At 35.4% G+C, this 18,223-nt stretch overlaps 1 protein-coding gene across 2 annotated transcripts in view; it reads right to left on the bottom strand.

Moving 5' to 3' along the window:
• LOC145675481 (uncharacterized) overlaps positions 1 to 17,275 on the bottom strand; it is a 71,183-nt gene extending 53,908 nt beyond the window's left edge. The window contains exon 1 of one of the 2 annotated variants that reach the window (XM_081745918.1): positions 16,569 to 17,275. The gene's annotated coding sequence lies outside the window, so the exon portion shown is untranslated. Of the gene's footprint in view, positions 1 to 16,353; positions 16,542 to 16,568 lie in introns of those variants that run through there. The other variant, XM_081745919.1, reaches the window with a different exon arrangement.
• Positions 17,276 to 18,223: the final 948 nt, after the last annotated feature.

The raw sequence follows: 18,223 nt of genomic DNA, 5'->3' as shown, positions 1-18,223 counted from the left end.
GATAAATATATAGAAAGAAAATACTTATTCCATGTAAAAATATCATGTTATTTCTGCGAGCCGGGCCGGGGATAAACTTTGAGAGAGGGGATTTCCCCGCCATCCCCCAACATTAATCGCTAGTAGTAATGTGAAAAAGACAGAAACAACAGAAATAACATATTTCGCAGCAATAGGGAGTCTTATTCGCTTTTCAGACCAAAAATAGAAGGTCATGTATTCGTGTGCGCCCGCGTGTATGTGTTTGTCGCAAAAAAAGTCCTAAATCTATGCTGTAATAAATATCCAATTTACAAATTTAAATATCCAATTTTTTAGAAACTAAAGAAGGCTTTAATTCTGAAAATTAACCTTGATTAATAATAAATCTCATAAAATGTCTATTGCCCCAATCACTTTTTTTGTTCCTGGAGGCATTAACGCTCAACTTAGAAAACTCAATAAATGTAAAATTACTAAATATACAATTAAATGTAATTCATAAATGTTGCGAGACTGCGAGAAGTCTCGCGAGACTTCTCGTGCGAGACTTAACCGAGTCTCGTCTCGCATGGTTTAGTCTCGTCTCGCGTCTCGCATAAAATTTTCACTCTCGTCTCTCACTCACGCAAATGTGAGACAAGACGCGAGACGAGACGAGACGTCTCGCGTGCATCCCTATAGGAAAGTGCATGTGCACATGTATAAAATAGAAGGAAAAACGTAATAAAATGTGCTCAAAATCAAGGAAAGGCAGGGTTTACTTTTGAAAATTTTATTGAGCTTCGTGCCAACCATGGTGGCGTTTCGCAGCTAGTCTGTCGACCTCACTGATATGTACGGAGACATCGTCGTATACTCTCGCCCCGAGCGCTGATTTTCCATGCCACGGCACTGTTCACTATAAACAAGAAATGGATTCTACTATTATAGAAATAGGTATGTTAAAAATCCCACACAAGCTTATTATAAAACAGAAATTATAAAAGGGTCGCTGGCAAGAGGATGTGATAAAAGGGGATGGTGATAGGAATTAGATTGAGAATCACTGGCCTAGAGTAATTTTAACCAAATTTCTTATAGTTTGATAAAGAATGCTGTCGGGTTACCTATGGTGAATGGGAGGGGGATACATATAAAAGATTGCTAGAAAATGATCGGTATTAGTGTCGAATTCATAGTTTTCGGGGTCGCTTAGATAAATAGTGTGACTTTCGATTTCGCTTAACTCCGATTAAGCTCTCATTAGTAGGGATGGGCACGAGCGATTTTTCTTTGAAACTCGACATCTTTGAGGTCTACTCTAGGACTCGGCGCGAAAAATATCCTCCAACTCGACTCGGATTAGAGTCGAGTCAAACTAAAACGAGCCAAATCCTGTGTGTAGTCCTACCGAGACAATACATAGACAATATAATTATCCTATTATCAATTATACTACTATTACTACAAATAATAATAATAATAATAATTATTATTATTATTACAACACCGTGTATAAACATGAACGATAGATGGTTAGTAAAGGAATACTAAAAGCTAGTTGACTGCCGACGTCGGTAGTCATGACGTCTACAAAGCAAAGACATCGTTCATTACCCTAAGCTGTAAGCGTCGGTGTACTACAGATGGTCAACTATTGACCTCTCGCCAAAAATTGGTGGCCCCGCAGCGACAATCCGCGGTGGCCCAGTTACATTTTGAAAACATTACTACCAGCGGCAGAGACGCGATGAAACGACAACGAACCACAAAATTACTCTCCCAAAATATGTTAAAATGCCTATATGTGTGATTTGTTTATATTTAGGTGAGTCAAAAAAACGAAACAAATACCCCGGGGTGGACGCGAACTATCAATATTACGATTACTAGGCACGTGTTCTTCTGATTTCCCCACGAAAACGATCATAAAAAGCTTGCTTGTTGATGGATAAATCATTGACGTCTTAATTTATCCAATCAGACAAACCCCTACATCTCGAGTTCTAGGAGGTGATACTGTGAACCGTTTCAGATTTATTGCTTTCTGGTGGGGTACTATCTATGTGCAAAATTTGAGTATAATAGCCGACATGCATCTTCGGTGCCTCTTATCTTTAGTACAATTTTAACCAGAGATGGTGTGGGTCAATGAAAATTTGATCCACGAACCACCATGATCCAGTATCACCCACCACCCAAATGACCCATTGGCCCACTCAGACCCATCATCCGTGATCCACTCTGACCCACCACCAACTATGAACCACTCTGAACCATTGCGACCAACTCCGACCCACCAACACCCATCGACATCAACTCTGACCCATGATCCACGTCCTCTTCTCCGTTGACTAAAAAGGCTACACTTGTAATAAAACAAGACTTTGAAATTATCACTTATCGTACTTTGAATTTCTACCGTCAATGGCTCAAGCACCTCTCTGTTACAATACTGGTGGATCTGACCTTTACGATATATAATGGAAAAGTGTTTCTCAACTTCCGAATTAAAATGAATTTAAATTTATCATATATAATTATTTCTTTGTTGCCTTACAGACACATTTCAGTAGAAAATAGGATGAAATTTGAAAGTCTCAAATCAAGGAAAAATAGACCAACGTAAAAAAAGAAAGAAAAACTAATTTTCTATATCATTAAGCACCTGGAGTGCCACTCTTTATCTAATCCACCTCGAAAATTATGGATTCGACACTAATGTCGGTCTTTATTTATTTATATATATATATATATATATATATATATATATATATATATATATATATATATATATATATATATATACCGAGCGAAGTAGATCAAGTGGTAGAGCGCTGGCTTCGCATTCGGGAGGTCGCGGGTTCGAATCCCGCTGTCGACCAACCTGACTGAGGTTTTCCAGGGTTTCCCTCAGTCCTACCAGGCAAATGCCGGGATGGTACCTACTAAACAGGCCCTGGCCGATACCTTCCCAAATCTTTTCCATTGTTGTTGTATATCCAGTGTAAAATGGCCTCTGAGCTGTATCTGGTGATTGTTAAATAAATAAATAAATATATATATATAATTTTGATGTCAGTCCCTTTCATTTCTCCTAGGAGAGCAAACGGATACTGCCACCGTTAGGACTAAATTTGGTCTTAAATGACATTAAAATTTCTACCAATTAATTTAGCGACCAGTGTTGCATTTAAAAGCTCGGCGCCCCTACGCACTTTTGCTCTCGGCGCCCCCAATAATTACATATTTCTCCGCCCCTTCATCCCTAACTTAAAAATAAAACTTAATTCAAATATGCTTAGTTAGTGAATTTATTACATTTAAATACCACTCACTACATGCTACAGCTAGAACTACGTAACAAAAAATAACAAATATGAAACGTGTTCTGAATTATTTTTAGATTTCTTACGCTATTATTATACATATTAGAACAGTAAAAGAGGATTGTTCATGAAATAATATATTTGCTCTTGATTTTTAACTTTTTCATACGGAAAAAATTAAAATATTATTCAAGTTTTAAATTTTGTACTCTGCAAATATATTGCCCTCTAGGCAGTGGGACTAATGTGAAATGTGGACTAATGTGGACTAATGTGAATTACGGCGCTGAAAACTTACGATTCGATTCTAATATCGGTTGATTTCGATATTTTTATGTCGCTACTAACCACCCTGGGTGCTAATGGGAGCTTAATTGGACTTGAATTGAAAGTATAACTATTCACCTAAGCGACCACGAAGCTATGGATTCGATACTAATATCGACCCGTTTCTAGCATTTTTGATATGTATCCCGACAGTACTCTTTTCCAGACTGTAAGAAATATAGTTATAATTGCGCTAGATATATCAGAATTATGTTGAAACACACACATACATCCACTTTTATATTCTGTATAAATAGAGAGTGAGCGACCGAGCGAGAGAGAGCGACTAAAGGCATCACCACTTCCACATTGCAAAAGCATATATCAGGAATTGAATTGAAAATCTATGTAAAGACTTTCTGCTGTGGCGTGCTTCATAAGGACAATTCCAGTCTGCTCACGTGATTTTTGGGGTTCATGAATTTCTTGCGAGCGTTGCAACTTCGGATTCTCTGTTTAAACCCTCGGTTTATGCATCGAATAAGTTTTCAAGAACATAAATGACATGCTGTATTATGAATGACGAGAATTACCCTCTATATGACAAATAGATGCAAATAAATACACTACATGATTTATTTATTGCTAGTGAACGAGTTTCTTAACTTGTATTTAACATTCTCATATATATAATACAGACCTATTGTGAACACCTACCTATTTCAGATGTTATATTTTAAACATAATAATTACTACATTCTGCAATGATTATGTTATATATATACAACTGATGTATTTAATGTCATTTTATATAATTTTTCATGCATTGCGGAAAATATAATTTTTAAAAGAGCATTGACCCAGATGGGATTCGAACTCACAACCTTATGATTTGAAACCCGACAGCTTACCAGTGAGCTAACACAAAGACTTCTGCTAAGGTACTTTTAGCGATGTATAACGGTTCTCAAGAAAATTATGACATTCATACCCACTAGAAACGCTGTTTTTGTTCTACCTTGACTATTATTTTAGTACTCAGGCGATAATTATGTTTTATGTCTTAACTTTGAGCATTCTTTTACATATGGAAAGATTCGTTTACATATCTAAATGTTCCATTACGTATGGAGAGCTAAATGACAAACAAACATGAGCTGACATTAATACAAAGTTTCGAAATATTGTGTCATTAAGTATTTCAATCAATGTTGCCTTTTTTGTACACTTGGTAACAAGTCTTATTATATTTATAAGAAGAAAAACACATCTGCAAACTTTTTCCCGATTGCAAAGGCTGGCTTGGAGGTTCGAACCTGGTTTACTATTTCCCGAAGATACCCGAAGTTGGACTTTGAAAATTTTTGCCTCAAAACACCAATAAAGAATGCGCTCAACCTTTTTGAGACAAGGTGTACATTATTATTTTTGTTTTTGGTACACATAGGTACATTTTATCAGACTATGGTTTTTGCTTTTCTCTAATTTCTTTTAAAATAAAGTTGCGAATTCTAAACGCACGATCAGTGTTGCATGAGGACAGAAAATTAAAAATTTCTCTGCTACATTACTAGCGTATATTCCGAAAGTGAAATATGAAAAGCAGTGGTATACAAATTTTCTAACTAAAAGTGCATGACATTTGAATATTCAGTATAATATTTTAAAGACACATTCACTTGTTTTTTTTCAGCCTTTCATCTTTACTCAAATAAATGTAACGATAACAATTTCTAGTTAAATTTATCTTGTCCTCCTTGTTGTACGGTTTAATTTACAGGTCTCACCTGTTTTTGGGATTTTTGGTTTTCAGCTAATTATATGCGATGGATATATTTCTAGTAACTTATAATATTTTTGGTTATACTTGTGTATAGCGCACATTAGAGTACCAATGCTATGTGAGACAAGGATTTACTGGTTAATGTTGGATCTTAACAACAGGAGTTGTTACCAGGAAAGCAATATTCTTTCCCATAGAAGCCGCCCAGACTAACGAAAGAAAAGTTAGAGGTCGTATATAGAGTTATAATGGGACATATACCCACTCAATTGTTTCAGATGTATTATCAGCGTAGAGATATGGTATATTTTACTGAAATGAAACATTTCATAAAACGATATCCTTTCTCATGGCACTTTTCTTTTGCGCTGTACTGCTGTTTTTCGATATTTAATACATAACAGTTAATATCTACGAATCTTAACACCGAACACTTTTATCGGCATATGTGCTAAAGTAAAATTTCATTTGTTTTGAAAATTAAAGTTAAATAAAAGGTGAGGTAAGTATGGTACCATTCTACATAACCTTTTTAAAATAAATTTATTTACCAAAATAAATACGTACTCGTATTAATAGATTGTTTTTTACGATTTAAACAGTTATCTTTCTTACTTGAATGAAGAAACCATTTACGTTTCCAACTTTACAAACAAACAATAGTATATTATTTTTCTTCTGTTTCATAAATATTGGTTTCAGTCTGAGGTAACTTTTGGCACATTATACAGCGTGTCCAAAATGTCATAATGTTATTTTGAAAACTCAAAGGAAGGCAATAAAATAAGTTAGAAAATTTGAAGAATTCACCAAATAAAAAGAAAACTTTCCAACATGCCGCAGGGTGATGTGCAAGCATGTGCACACACACTTGATGACGTAACACTATGAACTGTGCAGCTGCCAACTCCGACGCCAGTCGACGTGTGGACGGTACAGAGGAAAGTTCAGTGTGTCCTGTTGCTTGCTAAATTCGAATCTGTGGCCAAAGTGCAACATGAATATCATCGTGTACAATGTAGTGCTACCTGATAGGAATAACTTTACTCGGAAGGATTACATTACCGGTATCATTCAACTGGTTGTTGGAAAAAACATGTTTTTGTAGGCTATCGGTAAGTGAAGAGTGTGTAGAGGCTGTACGGGAAAACTACTTAAGGAGTCCTAAAAAATCTGTGCGTGCGTGTGCTTTACAATTACTGCAAACAAGACTAAGGCTGTTTCGGTAATCGACTAATCGATAAAATTTCAAAACTGTTTCGTCGATAAAGGATCTTAATTTTATCGAAATTTTGAGTCTCGAAATATTTGGGACACTCGAAGTGTTCGAGACACTCGAAATATTCGAGAAGTTCGAAATTTTAAACATTTGACGGGTTTGAGACAGTCAAACTGTTCGTGATTCTAGGTTTGTTTGAAAGTAGCAAATACCGAAAGGTCTCAGTATCTTTGCAATTTATTTAGTCATTCGAACCGTCACTTTACCGATCGACCAACAACAGGGAAAGAGAAAAAGGAGAAATTTGCATCTCCTTTCGAGAGTTTAAATTAAAGTTCTCGATGGAGACATCTGCCGATACAGGTAAGGTTGAAGGAAATTCGATAAGACAGAAAGCTTATCGAACTTAGACTTTGAAAATATACTATCTAGTGCTCGAAACCTTTAGAGTATTTGAGATTGTCGAAATGTCGTATAATATGTAAACTTCGCGTATCAATGGAACAAGTCTTGAGAGTTTCGGGTGCGAAGCTCCTTATTATAGATCGCACTGCCTCTCTATTTACGATAACTTTAGAACAGATTGTTTGATTTTGGAAGAGCTTACTTTAAAATGTTTCCATTTGTTTCGTCATACTCCTGTTGTTCTTGGTTATCGTACAACAAGCGGATCTTCCTTGAGTTTGAGTATTCGTTCCTACTGTAAGAGTGTTCGTGATGTAACGACTTATAATAACATTACCATTTTATCACTATTATTATTTCTACTTCTATTACTTACACCATTTTAACCTTTTGTTATCGCTTTTGCATCTGACGTTTAATAGGTTTCGGTAGTATAATTTAAAATTTTTTTGTTATTTTTTTATTTGTGATATGGTAAAAAAAATGAAAATGAAATCTTTGAGTTTGACATCTCACGATTATGACGGTTAGGCTAAAGGAGACCGTGATTATAAATGGTGAAATGAAGAAAGTGAGAGGAAACGGAAGAACCCAGAGGAAACCCACGAACACGTTGTTTGTCCCCCACGAAGTAAACACGACGTCAGCTGGGATCGAACCTGAGACCCCAAGCACCAGAGGTGAACGCTCAACCACTGAGCCACCGCATCCTAAATTTGATTTGTGATATGGTGGACGCCATGTGAAATAGATGTTATACAAATTGTCCATTTAGTTGTGAATAATTTAAAGTTATAGAAATTCAATTAGATTTTAACTACAATGAAAAAGAGTGAATACTGGTATGGAAACAAAACTAAATTTCACTAGATTGCTAAAGATCTCTTTCTATTCAATATTTACTGCATGTGAGGGAAAAGCAACCTGGGCCCACTCTTCTAATAGTGATCGCATTTTCTTTCTTGCCATTTTCCTGTCACTTGCCATTTATTTCTTTGCTGCCAACTGGTAACGGCTGGGATCACGTGTTGCAGTAATACGTAGCAATTAAAAATAAGGACTTGAGACCGCCCTTGTGTAATTTACGGCGAAAATTTTTGATTTGTCCGCCATGTTGTAATGCCTATGACCATGTGTCGCAGTTACCGGACCCACGATGAGAAGCTTGCAGAAGAACCCCCATATTTTCCGTTTTAGGTCATTCCTATTGGCACCCGGCGGAGCAAGCGCTCCATGAAACAATTAGCCTGCAGCCTGTAAGTGACTAAGGTCAGTAACCTAGCAAATAACTTGGTTTGGTTCTACATTTAGCATATTAGCGCGATGATATTTCGTGACTTTCCCGCTGCCCGTATTTTTTTTTTTGGCCACGATCTTGAAATAAAATGGTGTGACTGACTACTTCCACCGCCCTATTTATTTCGTTTGTGTGAATGACTAAGAGCGCGTACAAAATCGCATCGCATTATCTGATGCTCTTCCCATGAATCAGACAGACACATACGGCGTGAGCCGTTACATTAACCGGTGACTTCTTAAAGGGCGTGCTAAAAAGAACAGAAAAAAGTCACATGAACGGCTTGATGGGTATAGGTTTTGAGACAGAACTATCCATTTTTTTTTTTTTTTGAAATTACTTTCTCTTTTATGTGGCAACATTGATACATTCTAAATCTTTCAAATAAGTGGTAAAGTATGAAGCATTAAGAAACATTTTTCTTTCATACCTGCCATTATTAACTTCCACATTGTTACAGGCACATAAAGTTTTATGACGACGTTGTTTGCAATAGGGGTCAGATTGCTGCACTCCCAAGCTAGGGGTTCTTGATTCGAATGCCGGTCAGACATGTACATGTTTTTGCCTACATTAGCCTCGCACATAACAAGCGAGTCAAAGACCACTTCAAAAAATAAATTATAGTTAACAAAGTTTGTTGACATCCGAACACTTTTGCAGAATTCACGATATACTCGAAATTTGATAATATTCAAACTTCCGATAATACTCGAAGCTTCGCTAATATCAGAATTTTCGATAATTACCGAAACTTTGATAATACCCGAATTTCAAGTAGTCGACAGTTTCGAGTAACCGATGACATCTCCATAAATTTTCAGGTTGCAAGTTTGAGAGATTCTCAACCTTATCGAACACTCTTAAGGAAGAGCAATATTCATAAGGTGTTAAAAGTCTATGTTTTTCGGGTAACAATGTGTAGCAGTTGCTCGTTATAGCACTTGCGGATAGACTCAAACAATTCGCATTCGCTACAGGTATGCTGCATGAGATTGACAATGTTGAATGATTTCTGCAGAGGATTGTGTTTGGCAAGCAGGTGACATTCCAGGTCTGTGGACATGTTCATACTCAGAACGTTTGAATATGAGCTGCTGAAAATACTAGTACCTACGTTGTGTACGAACGTGACAAAATAATGTGAACAGGTGGTCTCATCTGATGTAGGATAAAGTGATAAGCCAATTTTTCTTTAAGGAGCACACTGTGACGGCAATTATCTTGACATATTACAATTGTATGTAGTGCGAAAATTTCCAGGTTTCATTTTTCAACACGATGGCAACTCCTCCATATTCCGGCAACATTATTCGTATCTGGAAACATCTTTCTCCCAGCAGTGGATAGGCAGGGGTTTGCCATGGCCAGCGCGATCCCTATATCTAGCGTTTTTAAATTATTATTTGTTGGAGTATGTGAAGCAACATGTATACAGCGAACATAAAACTTCATTAATAAGTTTAAAATAGGAAATCACAACTTTATTCACTCTGCTACACCAGACGTCTTTAACTGTGTGTGGGAAGAACTTGAATATCGCAACAAATATCTGTAGGGCAACAAAGGGAAATCACATGAAATTGCACTGATTAGCTATGAAACTTGGAGAGTTTTCCTTTTATTTGGTGAAGTTTTCACATCTCTACCTTGTTTTGTTGCGTTCCTGTGACAGGTTAAAATTGCACCATGACTTCACGGACGAACTGTATAATATTTGCAAGACAATTTTCTTCTGAATCGTCAAAGGACTTTCTTTTTCTACGAAAGTGAATACCATCTCCAGGAGTTACGATATTCTTTTACTTGATTTTTTCGATAGAACTCACCTAGCTTTACTAGTGCTTTCTTAATATTTCTTTGTATTTCAAAGAAAAATGTTCTGAATTCATTACTGCTACAGTTAAATACTCGAATGAAATTTTAGGAGTGTGACTGCTAATCATCTATACATAGTGACCAAACATATGCAGAAGTGAGCGGAAGGATTGTGCTTTCCGTGAATGCGAATAAACTGAGGTTAAAACTATCAAAGATTATAGTTTTATAGCTTTTCTTTCTGCTTGTCTCTCTCTTTCAGATTTATATTGGGCCGGACGTAATCCCAGTCTCACTTTCCATGAAAAAATTCTCGTGCAGGAATCGCCGATTGAGCTCAATGTAAAAGATTTGCCCACCGTTTGATTGTATAAAATTATGCTGTCAACCTCATAAACGGACTATGAACTAGCGAAAGGTTATTGTGAAAAGAGATTTCATTCTAAGTAATGAAAATTGTATTAACATTAAAACACAAGGTAAACACAATAATAGGTACAACACATGATATGACATTTAACCTTGTACTCTGTGTACTACTCATGTATGAGAATCAAAACATTAGTTTGAATTACGCTCGTTATGGTGACTATTTTTGATATTATACGTCAGGTACTCACTGCTGATTCCAGTAGATACACAATATATTGCTTCGCTGTTCAACTTTCTTACGCTAACACTGGGAACGTAAATGATGAAGGAGGGATTTGCCAGACGTTTCGATTGTATTTCTACTTGGACCTAGCATGATGTTGCTATTCGTGAAATAAGTCCTCTTGCGCTCATACAACGGCAAAACACTCCACTCCGATGATATCGCCTCTGCCACAAAGGTGAAGGTAGAATCAATGATGCCAAATATCGATTTCTGATATCACAACAATTAACTCAAATTTCTGAGGGTATTAATGGTACATCACACATAAAAAATCACTGTTTATATCTCGAGACTAATTTCCACGATATTTCCACGAATGTCTTCGTACGGAGTCTATTTTATAATTTGAAATTTCACACTGCAGAGACTGTCTTTCTTCTTTTGATTCAAATAATTAATTATCCCCCAAAAAATTACTGATAGAGACTGCGATCACGTATTAAGATATCTTCCAACTTAAAATCCATACTCTGTTTTCTCTTATACTTGCACGAAGTTAGCAATCTTGTATTATCCTTAGATTTCATAGATCGTTATTTAGTTACAAGATGAAGTGCCAATGTTCTTACTGTTCTGTTAGTGTTTTTCTGCGATAGTGAAGTTGTAAGGGGTCTGTCCTGGTTCGTATATTAGTAATCTTCAAAATCATTCTAAAGCGTATTAACACTTTCTTAACTGGTTTTTAATACTTAACCATGAGAAGCGTACACAATCAACTTTCTGCATATACGACCAGATGTCTACACCTTTATACACACTTATTTACTCGACAAGATGTCTACGTACATGTACATTTATTTACGACGTTGCTATAGTAACAACAACTCTCTTTGTAGTTACCGATTACAAAATAATCTCTGAATAGCTGAGTCTTTCTTTTCTTTATATATAATACTGCTCACATAATTCGCCTCTGATCCCTTTCTATAAGCTGGCACAGATTGCTAATATTATATACAACGTTATCGTTGTAGATGTCGCCCGGACGGGACTTCCAAAGTAGTTCTACTATGAAGGAAAGAACCCTGGGTTGAAGATTATAAAGCATCTACCTTTTGAATAGCCCTCGTATATTTAATATCAACTTTAATACATATATTTTTACTTTTCCATTTATATATATAATATATTATAACATTACACATTTTTATATTTGTCAGTATATTTCAATACTAAGAACGACGAATTACAATTATCATGAATGAGGCTATTCAAAAATTAAACCTAATTTATAGTTTCCTTCATGTTCAAATTACAAATAAAGATCTTTATAATATTAAATATTAGCAAAGTCAGAAGGCGATAAAATTAGAACATATAAACACATTGAGGATTATCATTTAATACATTAATAAACTCTGAAAAATTAAGAGATTCGATATTCATTATTCTTATTCTTTCCATATAATAAATTGCATCTATTTTATATAAATCTGTCATTACCTTCATACGTTTACATTAAAATTGTGATCTTTTATTCTTGAATATTTATAATATTCGCATGAAATTCGAATAGAATAAAAATACGAAAACAAGAGTAGCTTAAATATATGTTTCTTGGAGAACACATAAATTGTCAAACTCAGTATGTTCTTGTATTACAATAAAGCTTTTAGATAATTTCTTATCATGAAACATAAATTAACAGTTCCTCAATTAATGTAATAAAAGGAAATTGCAGCAAAACTGTAAGGAATAAATTCAATAATATTTTCAGTTGACTGCCATAAATTAACTTCGTCAATATTCCGTAAATGGTTTGCTTTATGCTTTCAACATACATTTTAATAATAAATCGACTGAAGAACATATTAACCATAGACGTAATCAAAGGTCAATTTAATACAAATCCATCGGACGCCATTTGGGATAGTTCAAGTTATACGTTCGAAGGGTTCATTTAAGCAACATTGTATAGCACAATCTTGTGTACTTCCTGAGCAATTAGGCACTGTTACCATATTTTGATTCCTATTTACAAAATTCCTGCCATCTGCAAATTGATTTTGTGAAAATCGGCGATAATTATTACTTCTGCTGAAATTTCTGTTGCTATTTCTAAAATTCCTAGCTCCATTTCTATGATTAGGTTGCGTTTGATTTCCGGTACCATTATAACTATTCATTCTAATAAAACTACGGACATTAGAGTCATTTTCATCGTTATATTTACATTACGAACAGAAGCATATTGTGTCTGATTACGTGCATAATTACCCTGACCTCTATCCTGCATATTATTGTTATTCTGAATTGCCGACTGACTCTCATAACTCTGAATGAGCATAATTAAATGGTTGAAGTTAATGCACTGTGCCGACATTAAAAACTGTTTTAATCTAAATGGCAATAAGATCCTAATAGAAGCTATAATTCGGGATTCCGGATGGTTTGGATTTAGTGATCTTAACTCATGATAGGTAGATACTACAAATTCAGTAACACTTCGGTGTAATTTTGGGTTGAAATGCTTCGTTCGCAAGACGGCATCTCTGTTCGCTATCATAAAATCGTTTTCACAATTTGATGGAAGAGCATTCTTAAAATCTGAATATGTATGAAGACTACCTCTGATGGCTTTAAACCAGGTTAAGCAGGGTGGTAATAAAATATGCGGCAATAATTTAAAAAACTGAGACTCATCTACACCCATAAGCTCACATTCATCCTGAAATTTTTCGAGAAATGCCCTTGCTGGGATATCTTCTGGCACACCACTAAATATAGTAAGTGACTTAACTTCGCTGAATCGCAACTGTTTATCTGTATTCGTCTTCATACGTCGCTTGGAGATGTGTTTGCGCCTGGATGTTTGCCTCACTCTTCCTTCTCCTTCAGTACTCTCAGCACCACTCGAAGATCCGTCAAGTTCCAAAATTGGTCTGGGAGGATTAGGTACCCAACCAGTAGATGTGGGGTGATTCGTGCATCCATTATTTTGAAATGGAGTTTCGGGAATACATCTTTCCTTGATAAAATTTACTTCGTCTTGCAGTAATTTGATGTGATTTTCATGAGCATTAATCGTTGATTCTAGAATATCCATTGACTCTTGAATTTCCGTGCTCCTTTGTGCTACTTTTTCCATTTTCTTATCGTACTGCTCAAATTTTTCCACTACATGTTGGTTCATCTGACTTAATTAACGTTGAACAAGATCCCATCTGTTTTCATTGCATTGTTCCAACTTCGCTATTTTTTCATCAAAATCATTAGCTAGCTGTGTTATCTTCTGGTCCAATTTTTCATCAAAGTGTTGAATTTGCTCGGACTGGTTCCTAATTTGCTCAGACTGGTTCCTTATTTGTTGGGCTAATTCATCACTTTTTCGTACTTTATCCTTAATTTGCTCAGACTGGTTCCTCATTTGTTCAGACTGGTTTCTTATTTGTTCAGACTGGTTTCTTATTTGTTGGGCTAATTCTTTTAAAATGTCAGTCAAATTTTCATTAGGACTCATTTCTGAATACAAACTCTCATCACCAGTTATATTACTACTTGTACTCATAGCCATATTTCGGTGAATCACTTCGCCACTTCTCAATATGGTAACACTAAGGTCGCGTTGAAAGCTTGCCGTTTTTACTATTCTTCAAAACGACACTTATATAACTTTCGGTGGTGGGGCACCAATTTGTAAGGGGTCTGTCCTGGTTCATATATTAGTAAACTTCAAAATAATTCTAAAGCGTATTAACACTTTCTTAACTGGTTTTTAATACTTGACCACGAGAAGCGTACATAATCAACTTTCTGCATATACGACCAGATGTCTACACATTTATACACACTTATTTACTCGACAAGATGTCTACGTACATGTACATTTATTTACGACGTTGCTATAGTAACAACAACTCTTTTTTTAGTTACCGATTACAAAATAATCTCTCAATATCTGTGTCTTTCTTTTCTTTATATATAATACTGCTCAAATAATTCGCCTCTGATCCCTTTTTATAAGCTGGCACAGATTGCTAATATTATATACAACGTTATCGTTGTAAAGTGCATGTTGTATTACGGCAAATTTCAAAAATGAACTATGTAATTTTTTGTGTAACAAAATGTATTATCATATTAATGAATACTTGGGTGATAGTTTGTAAAATAATGTAGTATCAATTATATTGAAATGTCTTATTATTTGATAAGTCTAATGTACTGGTCTCTGACCAATAATGTACGACATGGATAAAAGAATGAATGAATGTTAAGAAAATATGGCTGAGGCCATACTAGTAGGGAATTAGCGAAAATGACTGTGATCTTTTTGGTGTAGAAGTATTTCATATATTTCAATGGATTTCTGAATTTTCGAATACCGTCCAACAAAGCTACCAGCAACAAGCTATTGTTTCTGAATTTATGAAAATTACTTGCGAACGACTGATCGTACAATGGAGAGAATCCATGTATAATATTTTAAGATATGTAATTACTAGGCTCCTCTCGGAGAAAACAAATATTACACGAAACTACATTACAAAAGTCGCACTCTGTAAAGAAACATGTGGTAAGAGTGCACTTACTGCAGAACATCCATAGGAACCATTCGTAAACGAGCCCTGCGGGGCATCTCACCCCCTCGCTCGCTCAGCTATGTTTTGTGAAGTAAGTTACATGGGAGATCGTGTATTTGCAAGATTGTGGGAGAAAAAAAAATCCAAATCACTTCTTTTGCACAAAGTGCACTCTACCAAAAATATGCTTCGATATTTTTATTTATGAAAAGAGTTTATATTAGGAGTTGATATAATGTAGTGGAGTGAAAATAGTCACGTTTTTATTAAAAAAAAACTAGTATATATAGAACACAGTAAGTAAAATATTGTGCACATACTTCCTTTTGGCATGTATGTCTCGTTAACATTTTAATTTGTAATTTTAAGTAATACGCAACGCACATTTCAATATTGCCACATTCACCCTATGTAAAATATGCTACACCAAAATAAAGAAGACGGAAGACAAATTTTTAGAATGTACCCAACTTCATTCAGTATTAATAGAAAATACCAAACTTCTATCTTTTTATCGATCCTACAAGAAGTCTGGCCACCATCAAGTAAACATATTCCTAGGGGGGGGGGGAAAAAGGCCTGCAATCTTGGGAATGCTTACCTCCTGTTTCCAGTATTATTGCTTATGAGCAAATGTTAGTGGCTATATTGCCTTTCCCTACGGAAACACAGCCAAGCTGCATAGCGGTTCCGCTAGATTCATACTGCCTGACAATTATGTAAAATTAATGGTTTGGCCACTTAGCACCAGATCGCTTGCGTGGTTTGCATTGTAGTTTTGGCCTATGTTTAATTATAGGAGTCCAGCTTCATTTCGAAAAAAAAAATGACAAAATTTCACTTTTTATGTTAATATTAGTTTCGTTCAGGTTCGATTAAGTTTCGCTATCGTTGGTGTCCTTAGATTAGGGCTAAGTATTTTCGTATTTTTTGCATATTATTTTATGTGCTCCACTAGTAGGCACGTATATCCTCTACACCGGAGCAGTTTTACAATACGGATCTAAACATTTGCGGAAAAAAAATCTAATAAGACTGTAAGAGAGTAGCAATGGAAATAACGTGTACAGTTACGGGTTTGATGTGTACTTACCGATCTTCTAGCATCAGTTATTATTAGGTTATAGAAAAACTAGTTATTAGATAAAATTCCTACAAGGGTGTAGATTACGTTGGGGAACAATTTGCGGAGAAAGGAACAGAAAACTTTGCGCAAGACTGTAATTTCTTCATGTTACGTCGAGAACAAAGCCCGAACAACCCCTGCGGGACTTCTAACCAGTTCCTAAACTTAGTACTACTACTTACCTAGTTTTTATTCTATGGTTTCTTATAGTTGTTTGGTGTGGCGTTAGTGCTTCTTTGTGGGTTGGTTTTGTAGATAATCTGTGAAAGTGATCCTGCCCCCGTGAATGGAAGACCACACCGTGAAAATGATTGCTGAAGGTACAGAAAGTGAAACCAGAGAGAAAGAAATATATATATATATGGAACTTTCTCTGTGGTTCCGTATAGTAAAGCTGCAGGACAATTTCTTTAACTTGCTTGTGTAAATTTTCTATTTTTATGTATTTCTGAAAAGGTTTAGTTAAACATAGCGCTAGCATTATTATTTTTATTAATTTTGAATTCACTATTTTCACGCCAATTATTTCTGGTGAATCCCGTGAATTTCATCTATGCAAAGTAGATGTTCTCGTGTGTCCGAAGCGAGAAATATTTTAGAGGACAATGAGGAATGTTAGAAATAAGAGATCTTAGCGTGAGAGAGGAACGTGATTTATAAATGTATATAAATCACATTGGCACATTGTGAATTTATAATTTATATAAACTAACGTTGTATATTCAAGATGGCATGCTTTCATTTGTTACTTCTGAAAACACACTAACGGTTATGCACAACCTATATGCAACAAATGTAAAATGGTTTTTCGTATATCTCACACAGTGATGCCAATTCCTTCAGAGCATTTTTCCCTTCACAAGCTTCAGAATTTCCCTTTTCCGGACAAAATTTCCCTTCATCCAAACCGCTCAAGTACTGTATTTTTAAGCGTTTTCGCTTCCACCCCCTCATCCCAATCTTATAACCACATGCAAGCAGATACCTGATTGTCTTCTTTTGAGCTTACGCAGAATTTGAACTTGATTTGTTGTTTAGGTATCTAAGGCGTCGCGATAGAGGAGGGGAAAGGATATGGAAAGATGTAGGCTAGGACCTATGTTAAAGGTGCAATCTCTGCATTTGCCTGGTGTGACTGAGGAAAAACCCTCTAAATACCTCGGTCAGGACGGACAACCTAAATAAATCAAAAAGAATAGAAGGTCGGGTATGGACTTTTGGGTTTCGGGTAGAACAACGATGAATTTCGAAAAAGTACTTATTGAGGCTTAACAACAATTGAAAATGTATTATTATGCAACATTTGATAGGTACCCCAATGGGGTTCGGGGGTACCATGGGGTACCTAATTTATGAATTTTTAAATATTTTGAAACATATGTCTACGAAATCTTTCAAAGAACGTTACAAATACTAAATAATCGAAAACCACATCTCGCTACTAGTGATGGGCAGTGGGAATATTCCCGGTGGGAAGGAATTTAAAAATGGGAATATTCCCTGGTTTTTTCCCTGACCTATAAATTCCCGGGAAGGAATTTATTTCCATTTCTTTACTTTATCTTCCAAATTATAAGAACAGTATGACTAATTACTTTATTTTAATATATTATGATTTAATTCTAGGTTTTATAGAATTTGGAGGTTAAAAAATTTAAAATTCTTTGACGGTACTTTATATAACTAATAATATGAGTTTTTAAGTTCCATTTCCATTTGCACTAAAATGTAAGGTAATTGTTTAGTATTGGGAGGCCAAAACCAGCAAAAAGTATTATGATTTACGGAAGAAATAAGTTGATGGTGATGTTCAAGTAGTCAAAAAAGTATCGAACAC

This window comes from Thermobia domestica, chromosome 18 (assembly GCF_964235325.1).
Source record: "Thermobia domestica chromosome 18, izTheDome1.hap1.1, whole genome shotgun sequence".
NCBI classification, from domain to species: Eukaryota; Metazoa; Arthropoda; class Insecta; order Zygentoma; family Lepismatidae; genus Thermobia; species Thermobia domestica.
The sequence above is the reverse complement of the archived record's forward strand: the minus strand, read 5'-3'. Positions and strand labels throughout refer to the sequence as shown.